Source organism: Telopea speciosissima, chromosome 7 (assembly GCF_018873765.1).
Source record: "Telopea speciosissima isolate NSW1024214 ecotype Mountain lineage chromosome 7, Tspe_v1, whole genome shotgun sequence".
Lineage (NCBI taxonomy): Eukaryota > Viridiplantae > Streptophyta > Magnoliopsida > Proteales > Proteaceae > Telopea > Telopea speciosissima.
In genome coordinates this window covers 45514572-45528370 of record NC_057922.1, presented here as the reverse complement: position 1 = coordinate 45528370, position 13799 = coordinate 45514572, and the positions used below count along the sequence as shown (strand labels likewise).

Sequence of the window (13799 nt, the reverse complement as noted above, 5' to 3'; positions counted from 1 at the left end):
GTCTGAACTATCTATCCTTTCTCTACATCTTCAATCTAAACTAACAATCACAGCAGCCTAATTCAGCAAGTAAGTTCATCATTACAATCTGTCCCTGCAACCTCTTTCATTTACAACCGTATTTCTCCATAATTCCTCCCATCAGTGCCCTCTTTTCTTTACCCTCAACAAACCAGAATCGATCTTGGCAATAGACTTTTTCTTTGTCTAGATCAGAAATCCTATTTACGCACAGAGGGATTGGATCCGGAATCAAATTTCGTTGTTTCCTTCTTTATCTGGTTTGGCAGCACAAGTCTTCGAAGTAGTTTGAATCTGAGTCATCCTGATGTGAATTAATGGTTTCCATGAAACCTGAAGGGCTCTTATTCATTAGTTTATAGCCGAAAGGATGAATCTTTTTCTTTTATTTGGATCGGTTATGGATGATTCTGATAATGAATCAGTATATAATTAAACTACTCACTTACCAGTTCTCGGTTTGAAGTAGAGTTTAGTTTGTTCCTTTTCTATCGTCATACTTGCCCTTTTCTGCCTTATTTTTCTTCCAAAAGAAAATTTATTTAAGAAAAGCTTGATTGCACGGTTCTTAAATGAACTGACTCAAGCCTTGAATGGGTGCTCATGGTGAAAGTGGGTAATACGGACAAGAGATTGAACCTTTTTGGGTTTCTGGAATTCTCCAGTTTTACACTGTTAAGCCAACTGGATTTCCCTGTACTGACCAGAGTTTCCAAAGTTGGTTGACAATTCTGTCGTTGGTTTAATATTCTTAATGCCCACTTGTTTCTTACCACTAATTAACCTGCAAAAATGATGGAGCTTAGATGCACCAATACCTCCAAGGAGAGAATGGAGTGAAAGAGAAGAGAGGTTCACTTAAATTTTCTTGGTTTCAGGTTGCAGATGGAGGAGGGAGTTGCAGGTCTCCAATGGTAAAGAAAGGATAGAACACAATTTTAATTTGATGTACATAAGTAATGGGGGTTAAAATGGACATTTCAGGTTTTAAGTTAACAGTGTTACACTTCAGGGGGGAGGTTGAAATTTTGAAAGTTTTTGGTGTGGCTGTTCATTTAGGACTAAATGCAGGGGGTATCCGTGAAATTTATCCTTTATTTTAAGAAGTCTATATATGGAAGGTTGTCGACTTTAGAGCCAAGAAGTTCGAAGAATACTTGGAGCACCCAAATTGGAACATTTTGGATAAGGCATCAGCCACATGGACAACAGGCGTAGCCCACGGATTGCATGAAGACCCCCGTGGCTGAACGATTATTTTAAATGAGAGATTCCTCCTAAGCCGAATTGATTCCAACAGCCCCTTTCCCTTTATTTTGGTTCTTTACTTTTAGTAAGTTTTTGTGTCAAGAGGCCTAATGCAATTACGGTTTTCTTGAGTATTGTTTAATTTACTTTCTATGATGTACTCTCAGCCGTTAGATTAGTTGAGGCTAGAGAAGATTAAGGTTTTTTATTATTTTTTATTTATTATTTCTTATATATATGTGTAAGAGCTATGCTCATTAGGCAGTGAAGAATGAATCAATGAATTATTGCTCAGTTGAGTATTTTGGAACCTTGTAGTGTTCTACCCCCGTAACCCTGGAAAGTTATGTTGCATCCTTGAAGAGTTGCAATTTTCCTATGTCCTTGAAGATTCATGTTAAACCCCTTGAAACCACAGAGAGTTTCACCACAACCTTGAAGAGTTGTAGCTTTACCTTTGCGGTTTCTTTGTTCTTGTGTTTGTGCTCGTGCCTTCGTGGTTACACACCTAGTAGAGTGTGTTTGACTCTCTTGATCCGTAGCTTCCAACAAGGATGCATCAAGTGGTATCAGAGCTTGACGTCAATACAAGAGATGAAGTTCAGACGATGACAAATTGCGTTCAGATGAGCAAATCATTGTTCAGGTTGATTTGAGTAAACCTCCATTTTTTGACGAGTATAAGGATGAGTACAACAACGAACACGGTGGTTTTGAAAGTCTTGAACCAGATTACGTTCCGAAACACAAAAGTATTTCTACCCGCATCATAGCAAGGTAGTAGCACAAAACTTGGACTGGTTCGACATTGCCAGTACGTATGATGATCCGTATTTGGCCTTTACTGCTTTCACGTCCCTACTTCAACTTCGAGGTATAAGCACAATCAACAAGCCGTATTTGAAAGCCTCATTTATTCGAGCCATGAACACATCAATTGTTATCATCATCAATTCTGAAGTGGTACTACACAAGTATGTCACGTAAAATATGAAATACCAACGATGATATTGCTTGGTTTCCTTTTGACCCTGGTGAACGACAAACACCATTAATCGGACCAAGATTTCGTCCTCAAACTCTTTGTTAACCTGGAGGGTATGATGCAGGCCCAGACTTGCATCAAGCTTCAAGCTCAATTCAAACATGCCACATCAACAAGGCTGGCTCAGCCTACGAACACTCCATGCAAGATTGGACTTCTAGAAGATCTCTAACTGACTGCATTCAGCCCCTCTTCTCTTCTGCGCCAAGATAAGGATAACCACTCATCCAAGCTGAGTTTTAGGAGACCATGGAGTAATTGTCAATCCCCACATCTATTATAGGTAAGTCAATCTAAGAGTTGCGGTTTAGGGAGGGCAAATCAACGTAATCTCCCCCCACCCTTGCTACATTTTAGGAAAGATGAAGATTGGGATGCCCAAAAGTGGAGCTCTATAACTATGGACAGCGTACATACTTGCCATATGGAAATTAGCATCTTTTATTTTAAGAAGTTTATATATGGTAGGTTGTTGACTTTAGGACAAGAAGTTGGAAGAATACTTGGAGCACCCTAATTGGAACATTTTGGACAAGGCATCAGCCGCATGGACAGCAGGCCTAGCCCACGGATTGCATGAAGATCCCCATGGCTGGACGATTATTTTAATTGAGAGAATCCTCCTTGCCCGAATTGCTTCCAACAGCCCCTTTCCCTTTATTTTGGCTCTTTACTTTTAGTAAGTTATTGTGTCAAGAGGCCTAATGCAATTAGGGTTTTCTTGAAGCATTGTTTAGTTTACTTTTTATGATGTACTTTCAGCCATTAGATTAGTTGAGGCTAGAGAGGATTAAGTTTTTTTTTATTTCTTATATATATATATTTGTGTGTGTGTGTGTGTGTGTAAGAGCTATGCTCATTAGGCGGTGAAGAATGAATTAATGAATTATTGCTCAATTGAGAAATTCGGAACCTTGTAGTGTTCTACCTCCATAACCCTTGAAAGTTACGTTGCATCCTTGAAGAGTTGCAATTTTCTTTTGTCTTTGAAGATTCACGTTAAACCCCTTGAAACCACAGAGAGTTTCACTACAATCATGAAGAGTTGTAACTTTTCCCTTGCGATTTCTTTGTTCTCATGTTTGTGTTCGCGCCTCGCGGTTACACACCTGGTAGACTGTGTTAGACTCTCCCTATCCATAGCTTCCAACGAGGCTGCATCAAGCTGTCTCCTCTTGTAAACACTGTCAATGACTCTGCCACTGCTATGGCAGAAACAAGATCTTGCACTCCGCAGCGCTGAAGTTCGTGTGCTACCCAGCTTTCGAGACCATCTATGAAGTTGAACAATAACTCCTCATCAGTCATACTAGGGACACTAAGCATAAGCATGGTGAACTCCCATACTAGTCCTGAATAGACCCTGTATGCTTGAGCCTTTTAAGGCTCCTCCTAACCATGAATGAGGCAATCTCAGGATAGAACTATTTCTTCAACTCTTTCTTGAAGTCATCCCACGTATCTATGGTGGCAGTACCTCTTTTAATATCAGCATGCCTTCTATGCCACCATACAGTTGTTGTGTCGGTAAGGTAAAGAGTAGCAGTTCATACCTTCATCTGCTCGTCGTCAAGTGCCATCGCCTCAAAGTACCTCTCCATGTGCCACATGAAGTTGTCGATTTCCCGCATATCTCTCTTCCCATCAAATGGCTTGGGCTTAGGTGCCTCCAACCTTGACACCTCATGGGAGGTAGAGGCTCTCACGGTTGCTACCCTCCTACACACAGCCCAATCCTAGCTTATCTCTTCTATGTGAGCTTCCACCTTGGCCATCGTCTCCAACACTTAGCTTTAAAGGTAGCAAAGCAAACTCTTGTTGTTACTTGTGTGCCATGGTGTTGAGAGCGCCTAGTAGGGAATCCCTGAGCTCCCCCCATTTGACCTCCGAGCTCCTCCTTAAGCTCACCCACACGGCCTTCAAGCTCCTCACTTTACTCTGCAACATCGAACCGTTCCATTACCTCAGCCATTGCTAGCTCCACCAGCATTAGGCGTGGCTCCATAGCACCACCAACATCAACAAACTTACCCTTTCCCTTACGCTTCTCTTTCTTGGGGTTGGCCTCCACGGACTTGCTCACTCACCTTTATGTCTTGTACATCCGGGCTTGACATGATGCCTTGATCCCACAAATGTGTCCCTTCGTAACCAAAGCTCTGATACCACTCTATAACTGCCTTATGCTTTTGCTAAGCCAACTGTGCCGGCACTTAGCACTCCTACAGTACTAAGTCAGCCTTACTACACCTTGAGGGACTTAGAAAAGAGCTTAAGAAAGAACTCAAGAGAGTTTGGGAGAGTGAAAGTTGGGTTGCACTTGAAAGCTTGCTTACACATTGTTGATTTGTTGCCTGGTAGCTTGGTTGGCCTTTGCCAAATGAGGCAACACCTATTTATATGCACTCAACCTTACAAAGAATGACTACGATGCTTAGATTTGTCATCAATCCAATGGTTAGGAACATTCTAGCCAAAGGGCCTAGAACATTCTCACCTTCTTGGTGGGATACTCTAGAAACCTCCTACTATGTACAAGTCTCCTCTAGAGCATCCCTGCTCCTAGAGGCTTTCTTAGAAAGGTCTAGACTTATCCTCCACAAAATGGTAAGAGGGTCTAGACAATGGACTTAGTCTACAAGTATCTAGACTTCCTACATTTTGGTAGAAAGTTCTAGGCATTGAACCTTACTTGGTCCAATGGCATAAGTCCATGACCTAGAAAGCTTGGTCCGTGAGCCTATGGTGGCGGGCCGTGACAATAGGCTACCATCTCTAGTGACCAGTTCTGGCAGGACCTGAAGAAGGTCATTCTAATATTGGAGCCAATGATAAAAGGACTGAGGATGGTACTCTGAGAAGAAGCCTACCTTGCAACATATGTATGCTGCCATGCTCGAGGTGAGAAGGCTTACCTGAAAATTGTTGAGGACTGATGGGAGAAGCACTTGATGCATCCACTGCACAGAGTTGGTGAGTTTTATATGCTTAGTTTAAGGTACTTAAATTAATTTACATTCCATTTACATATTCATATGCATTGATAATTTATTTATGTAATTCGCAATATACTATCTCAATCCCAGTACCACTACAAGCGTCGAATTGGGCTGGATGAATTACTGCTAATAGCAGTGGGAAATGTCGTGGCCAAGTTGGAGCCTAATGCAAGTATACAGGTTAACTGCAATAATGAGGTGAGACTTGGCAGTCGCTAATTTGTCCAGTATTTAAAAGGAATGTAATTACTTTATTTTGTACTAATGTGAGGCATGTTTGAAATGAGTATAGATAAAGAACTTCATGATGCTCTTGGGAGTTTCGGTCGTGCAGCTGCAAATTCTACTAGAGAAAGCACAGAATCTTGTAGGTCCACTGCATTATTTGTCATCTTGTCTCCATTGAATTCATATACTTAGATACCAAGTATAATCACTTAACATGAACAATCTTAATATTCTAATGCAGGTGAATGGTGAGTGCTCTATGGGAAAGATGCAGCTAACTTGAGAAGGTGCTCTCCCAAACTTGTTCTGCCTCCGGATGCGAGTGCAACTAGAGTACATTCTCACTCATCCACTCCAAGAGGTGGAACAGATTGGGTCACAAACGACTGGAGCAGTTGGTGTATGTGCATTATAACATGAGATTTAGGATGCAACACATACGCCAAGCAATGGACGGTGGTGATAAAGATCTAATCAAGCTTGTCAATATTTTTTAGGTTTACTTAGATGATATCAAGGTGGTCCTATTATGGACCAGGCTGGGGGTAGGCCCAACCTTGAGACCGCTAGTCAAGTTGGCGCTGATGTGGACGAGTATATGGCGTCTCGAGAGGGCCATGTTCATTCACAGACAGTCGCACACCATCCCCATCTGATGGTGCTGGTGGTGATGGGAGTAAGCGCGAGAGGTACCACTACCAAGGGCCGGTGCGCTTCACAGGCTAGACTCAGTTACTCGAGAGGCCTATGTTGTCGATTCATACCACCACCTGAGGAGCATGATAGCATGGAGTCCATGGACGTCGATATCACAAGCTTAACTAACACTCTTGAAGACCTGAGTATGGAAGAAAGTGGTATGCATGGGGGGCAGTGGCGTGCACCATCATATGGATATGGCACGGGGAGCACCGGTTCCAACTACTTTGGGTATGGTCGGTTTGGGCAGTTTAGCTTTTCATCATCATTACCCTTTGCCTCTGAGCGTGAGGGCTAGTCACACATTGGGTCAGATTTAGTGGAAAACATCTTCTCGTTCTGGGCCCCCAGCCATACGTGTTGCTGCCAATTCCAGTTCTAGTTCCATAGGCAACATCCAATAGCAATGGCTCTCGATTGAGCTCCTCACGTTTCAGAGATATATACCCTAGGTTAGAGTACCTATAGTACGTTGATGATTCCATTTATAGGGCTGCTGTGAAGGACTTCAAGCATTTCTTCTGCCATATTAAGACATAGTCAGCTTTTGTGATACACTGGGATGATAACTTGATTTGGCATCAGCAACATTATAGTGGGTTTCATCTAGCCCGACACTTGTTTGAATACTAAGAGTCTAGGACTCTAGGATGAGCATAGGGGTGACTCATTGCTTGTATTGACTATAGTTGACAATTGACCCTGATATATCATATATGCGACTCTTTGTAACAAAACCTCATATGATGCATGAATTATCTAATGGTTTATAATTTGATGTCTATTCATTGTTAATACATATTTAAGTTGTTTACTTGAATTATATCGGTTCTAGTACTAAACATGTTTAGAATAGGCCATATTAGAGAATGCATACAATGGACTAACAACACAGAGTCCGAAGTCAAAACTCAAAACTACAATTTTGGGAGTGAGTTTTTAAAATACAAGGGTTTCACTATGTTTAGAGGGCCTAAAATAAGGTATTCTAGAAGTTTCATGACCTAATTTGGCCATTTGGCCCCCAAAACCAGCCATCGAAATAAGAAAAAAAAGTACAAGTTTCGATTGAAATTAGGGACTTGGTTGAAACATTTACCAGGCTCGAAACCGAAACCTTGAACCTTGGTCTATAACATGAACATATTTATTCTTTGAAACTGTTGTAATATGGATTCAGGGGTAGAATAGTCATAAGGGTATTTCTGTCCTTGTACTCATTCAAGAATGTTCTTCTCTTTATTATAAATAAAGATGGCTGTAGTTACTCTGACACAAACCAATATTCACGGAATTCAACATGGCATCAGAGCCAAAAAATATTCTGGGGATATGGGAATTAAATTTTTTTTTTTCTTTTTTTCTCTCTATTCGTGATTCTACCCCAAGGAAGCCTACCGCCAGCCCCTCCACCACCTAGCGCCAACCCCAACAGGTCCTCCACCACCTCCTGCCAGCCTCTGCCAGGCCCTCCACAGCCTTCCGCCTCCTCCGCCAAGCTCACAGATGAAGAACCTGTCATGTGGTCGGTTGCCCCTGAGTCAATTACCCAAGAATCAGGCATGACCGAGGTGTAGTTCCCACCAAATGAAATACCTGTTGAAGAAGAAGAATTTGGGTTGGTAGTCAGAGACAAAGCCGAGGCAGCCATGGAAGGAGATACTGATGCCGAAGATTTTGCAATTCAGCCACAACTTGGGAAAGAGATTGATCAGGCTGGTTGTCAAAAGTTGCATAATGAGCACGGGTGTTACTAGGCCAACTGGAACCACCCTTCCCATGCCTGCGAGTCTCTACAAGGCGACCATGAAGCTTCCAACAGCTGTCTTTGGTATGCTGCTCCTTCCCACAGTGATCGCATTTAATGGCAAGGCGATCACTAGATGTCTGATCAGTACTAGCCATGTAAGAAAAACTCGACCGAAACCTGTCGAAACCACCGAGTTAACTCGGTTTCGCATGTTTCTGAGACGAGTTAAAGGGGGATTTTATAAAATCCCTGGATTCAACCGGGTTTCGATGGTTTCGACTGGTTTCGATCAAATTTCGGTGGTTTAGACACATATACCCATCGAAACTAGGGGAAACTTGGCTCGAAACTAGGACAGACAGGTATTTATCCTAGAAACTGCCAGAAAACAGGACGGACACTTAATAATGTCTAATATCATTTAAGTAAATGTTTTTGTATTTGTATTTCATTTACTTAAGATATTATTCATAAATAAGCAAATACCCCCCTATTTGAATCCAATAAAAATAGTTAAAAAGTCAAATTCCAAAAGGAAAAAAAGTCAACTACCCAGTTCAAGAACAAAAACTGGATTTTCAACGGTAGGTGCAACTTTCAACTTTCTACTGCTGGGGTTTTTCTCAAATCTAAAAATTCCATAAACCTTAATATAGTAAAACATTGCTAAAAACCAAAAGGGCGGTAAAATCTTCATTTGTTTTGATGTCCAAAAAAATATTTTCATTCGGAGTGATTTTGACAGCATTCACGCACACCAAATTAAGTTTGACTGGTACATAACTCCTTCAATATAAATCAGATTTAAGCAGTCTTGGACTTGTTGGAAAGCTATCAAAACAAAGCTTTCTAACAAATGCAAGATTGCTTAAATCTCATTTATATTGAAGAAGTTATGTTCCGGTCAAATCTTATTCGATACCATGTCCAAGAACAATATACAGTATCAAACTTGGATCAAAACCACAAGTAATATTTTTAGTGTTCTCTATGTGAAACTAATGCTTGGATTGAGTTTAAAATTTAAAAAATAGGCAATACAATAAGAATCAGGGAAAAAAAAAACAACTTCTAGGCCTCGAAACCAAGGTTCGAGTTAGCCTGGAGAAAGTCCCAAGTTTCAACTGAGATATGGTCGAAACCGAGACAAACTCGTTTTCTGGCTGGTCGAAACCTGGGTTGTAGAACCTTGGTACTAGCAAACCGGGAAGAATTTCCTCGGGAGCCGATCGTTCCTGAGTAACAGGATGAACCATGGTTGTACGCCTACTGTTCTCAGCAGAGAGAATCGCATAGGCCTGCTCCAGAGATGGAAGTGGGTCACGATTCAAAATATTGGCACGAATCTGATCAAACTCAATATTAAGACCAGCCAAAAAATAAAAAACACGTAAGGCATCCTCCCACTTACGGAAGGCCGTAGCATCAACATCACAGGTGGCGGTGAATGTGCCCAGAAAGTCCAACTGCTGCCACATAGTACACATGGTATTATAATACTGAGACAGAGACAACTCCAACTGCTTGGTAGAGTGAATTTTCTGACGAAGCTCATAACATTTGGCAGCATTCCCAACCTGAGAATAGGTGTCCTTGGCTGTTTTCCAAATCTTCGCAGCCGAATCAAGGAGATAGCGCCCAGCAATATCTTGGTCCACGGAATTAACCAGATATGACATAACCAAGAAATTAAAGTTCATCCATCGATCCTGTGCAGAACCCGTCTCATCAGGCCTGACCTGAGTGCCCGTGATGTAGCCAGAGAGACCACGGGAACCAATCGCAAATAAGCAGGAGTGAGACCATAACAAATAATTATTGCCATTCAACTTAATGGGATTCATTGGAAACGGAATGAAGTCACATTGCGACGAACCATCAGAACCAGATGAGGCAGAAGTGATCTCAGAGTTGTCAGGCATGATGACGGGAAAAAAAAAAAAACAGAAATAAATCCCCCAAAAAAAATTAGAACATAAGGAGGGAAGGTAAGAAACCCTCGGTGGGAGTCAACTCACCACCACAGGGGGTTTAGGAAAAAGGCAGCAAGAGAGAAGCCTCCCGTGAATGAAGGAGGCGAGAGGCCTACGGGACTGGTGAGGTGTGGCGGAAGGGAGGGAAGAGGCCTGCGGGGCCTGGAGGAGGTGGTGGGTAGGCTGTCGGAGCCTAGCGGAGGTGGCGGGAGGTGGTGGGGGGCTAGCAGAGCTTGGCAGAGGAGGCGGGAGGCTATGGAGGGCCTGGCGGAGGTGGCAGGAGGTAGTGGAGGACCAGTCGGGGTTGGCGCTAGGTGGTGGAGGGGCTGGCAGTAGGCTTCGTTAGGGCAGAATCACGAATCGAGAGAGAGAGAGAGAGAGAAAAAAAAAAAAGAAGAAAAGGAAAAAAAATTTAATTCCCATATCCCCGGAATATTTTTTACTCTAATGCCATGTTGAATTCCGTGAATACTGGCTTGTGTCAGAGTAACTAGAGCCATCTTTATTTATAATAAAGAGAAGAACATTCTGAAATGAGTACAAGGATAGAAATACCCTTATGACTATTCTACTCCCTGACACCTATTCTCAGGTTGGGAATGTTGCCCAATGTTATGAGCTTCGTCAGAAAATTCACTCTACCAAGCAGTTGGAGTTGTCTCTATCTCAGTATTACAATACCATGTGTACTATGTGGCAGCAGTTGGACTTTCTGGGCACATTCACCGCCACCTGCGATGTTGATGCCAAGGCCTTCCGTAAGTAGGAGTATGGCTTACGTGTTTTTTATTTTTTGGCCGGCCTCAATATTGAGTTTGATCAGATCCGTGCCAATATTTTGAATCGCGATCCACTTCCATCTTTGGAGCAGGCCTATACGATTCTCTCGGCTAAGGACAGTAGGCGTACAGTCATGGTTCAAACTGTTACTTAGGAACGATCGGCTCTTATCTCTGGTTCACAGGCTTCCGAGGAAATCCTTCCCGGTCTGCTAGTACTGATCGGACATTTGGTGATCACCCTGCCATTAAATGCGATCATTGTGGGAAGGAGTGGCATACCAAAGACCGTTGTTGGAAGCTACATGGTCGCCCTGCAGAGACTCACGGGCGTGAGAAGGGTGTTTCCAATCGGCCTAGTAACACCCGTGCTCATCAGGCAACTTCTGACGACCAACCTGATCAATCTCTTTCCCAAGTTGTGGCTGAATTGCAAAATCTTTGGGATATGGTGAATCGATTGGACACATCTTCTTCTGCATCAGTATCTTCTTCTATGGCTGCCTCGGCTTTGTCTCTGCCTAGCAACCCAAATTCTTCTTCTTCCACAGGTATTTCATTTGGTGGGAATTGCACCTCGGTCATGCCCGATTCTTAGGTAATTGACTCAGGGGCAACCAACCACATGATAGGTTCTTCATCTGTTTTTTCCAAATATTTTCCTCTTTTTGGTCATAACAAGGTTCGTGTTGCTGATGGGTCTCTTTCTCCTATCTCGAGGAAGGGATCTGTCTAGTGCACTTCCTCTCTTAGCCTTTCCTCTGTCTTACATGTTCTAAAGTTTACTACTAATTTGCTTTCCATTAGTAACCTAACTAAGGATTTAAACTGCAAAGTAACATTTTTACAACCTATTGTTTGTTTCAAGACTCGGCAACAGACAGTACAATTGCATGTGGTAAAGTGGTTGGTGGTCTATAGGTGCTTGACAGTTCCCGGGCAGCTTTGACATCTCAACCGGCATCTTCTGATTTTGATTCTACACTATTTGAGTTTATTAATTGGCATCGTCGTTTGGGCCATCCTCCTATGGGAGTTTTATCTACTTTATTTCCTAGTCTACTGAAACGGTGTAATAAACATAATTTATCTTGTGATGATTGCACTTTGGCAAAGCAAACTAGAAGTATTTTTCCTATTTCTGATAATCGACGCAATGTGCCTTTAGGTTTGATACATTCTGATGTGTGGGGCCCTACCCCGTGTATTTCTACTTGATTTAGATGGTTTGCCATTTTCATTGACTGTTTTAGCTGGACAACTTGGGTGTATTTGATGTATAGTAAAGTGATGTCTTTACTTGTTTCACTCTATTCCATAAAATGGTCCATACCCAGTTCGATGCCAAGATGAAGATTCTCCGCTCGGATAATGGAAAACAGTATATGGATGATGCCTTTCGTTCCTATTTGGACAGCCATGGACTCATACACCAGACCTCTTGTGTTGACGCTCCTGCTCGGAATGGAGTGGCTGAACGCAAGAACAGACATCTCTTGGAGGTTGCTCGTTCTCTTATGTTTACTATGGCTATTCCTCCTCGCTTCTGGGGTGATGTTGTTCTTACAGCCACCTATCTTATCAATCGGCTTCCCTCTCGAGTCTTAGGTGGCCGCTGTCCCTTGGACATATTGGTTGGACAATCGACTTTTGTTGTGCCTCCAAAGGTCTTTAGTTGTGTCGTGTTTGCTAGGAATCACCAAGTACATAGCAAGTTTGATCCCAAAGGACTGCGGTGCATTTTTCTGGGTTACTCGGCTACCCAGAAAGGGTATAAATGCTATCGTCCTCCTACACGAAAGGTGTTTGTCACTATGGATGTCGTCTTCCAGGAGGCTGAGGCTTACTTTAAACAGCTAGTACCCCTGCAGGGGGAGATTCTAACTAGTGAAGAGGTCCCGCCGATTGCTCCTCTAGACATTGAGATACCTACTATAGAGGATGTCTTTATTGAACTAAAAGATGGAGTTACAAGTCAGGAACAAGAAGTGGGACAGATTGAGCAACAGCAACAGGTGCAGGGGGAGAATAATGTGAAGACTAATGTGCAGACTTACACTCGGGGAATTGATTTTCCTTTGGATGGCCCTTGGTACAAAGAGGCCACCACCACTGCCCCTACACAATCGGCATTTGTTCCTGCTCCAAGTCTTGCTCCTAGTCATGTTTCTAGTAAGCCACCTCCTGATCTTAATCTTGATTTACCCATTGCTATTCGGAAACCAAAAAAGAGGTGTACACAGCACACTATTTCCAACTTTGTGTCATACAACTCTCTAACTCCTGCTTTCCATGCTTTCGTATCTTCTTTATCCTCTGTTTCCATCCCTAACAATTGGCAGGAAGCAATAGCCGAACAAAAATGGAAGGATGCGATGAATGAAGAAATGCTTGCCCTTGAGAAGAATCAGACCTGGGATTTGGTACGTCCTCCACTAGGAAAGAAACCAGTTGGTTGTAAATGGGTCTTTTTTGTGAAGCACAAGGTTGATGCTCAATGGAAAGATACAAAGCAAGACTCGTAGCCAAAGGGTTTACCCAAACCCAAGGAATTGACTATTTAGAGACATTTGCTCCTATAGCAAAGATGAATACTGTGCGGATTATTATCTCTTGCGTTGTGAATCGAGGATGGGAACTCCAACAACTTGATGTGAAGAATGCATTCCTGCATGGAGATTTGGAAAAAGATGTTTACATGGAGATACCTCCTGACTTTATCTCTTCAGAGACTCAAGGAAAGGTGTGTAAGTTGAAGAAGGCTCTTTACGGTCTGAAGCAATCACCAAGGGCTTGGTTTGGCCAATTCCATAAGGCTATGGTTGCTTATGGGTATAAGCAGAGCAATGCTGACCATACATTGTTTGTTAAAAGGATGGGACAGCAAGTGACCATTTTGATTGTCTGTGTTGATGACATAGTGATCATAGGTAGTGATGCACATGAAATCCAGAAGTTGAAGACGTATTTGGGCACTGAATTTGAAGTCAAAGATTTGGGGAGATTGAGATATTTTCTATGGATTGAGGTTGCCTATTCAGCTAAGGGCATATCTCT

General features: G+C 42.5%; 1 pseudogene; it reads right to left on the bottom strand.

Moving 5' to 3' along the window:
• The window catches only part of LOC122668880, a 98516-nt pseudogene that overhangs the window by 31374 nt on the left and 53343 nt on the right, over positions 1-13799 (bottom strand).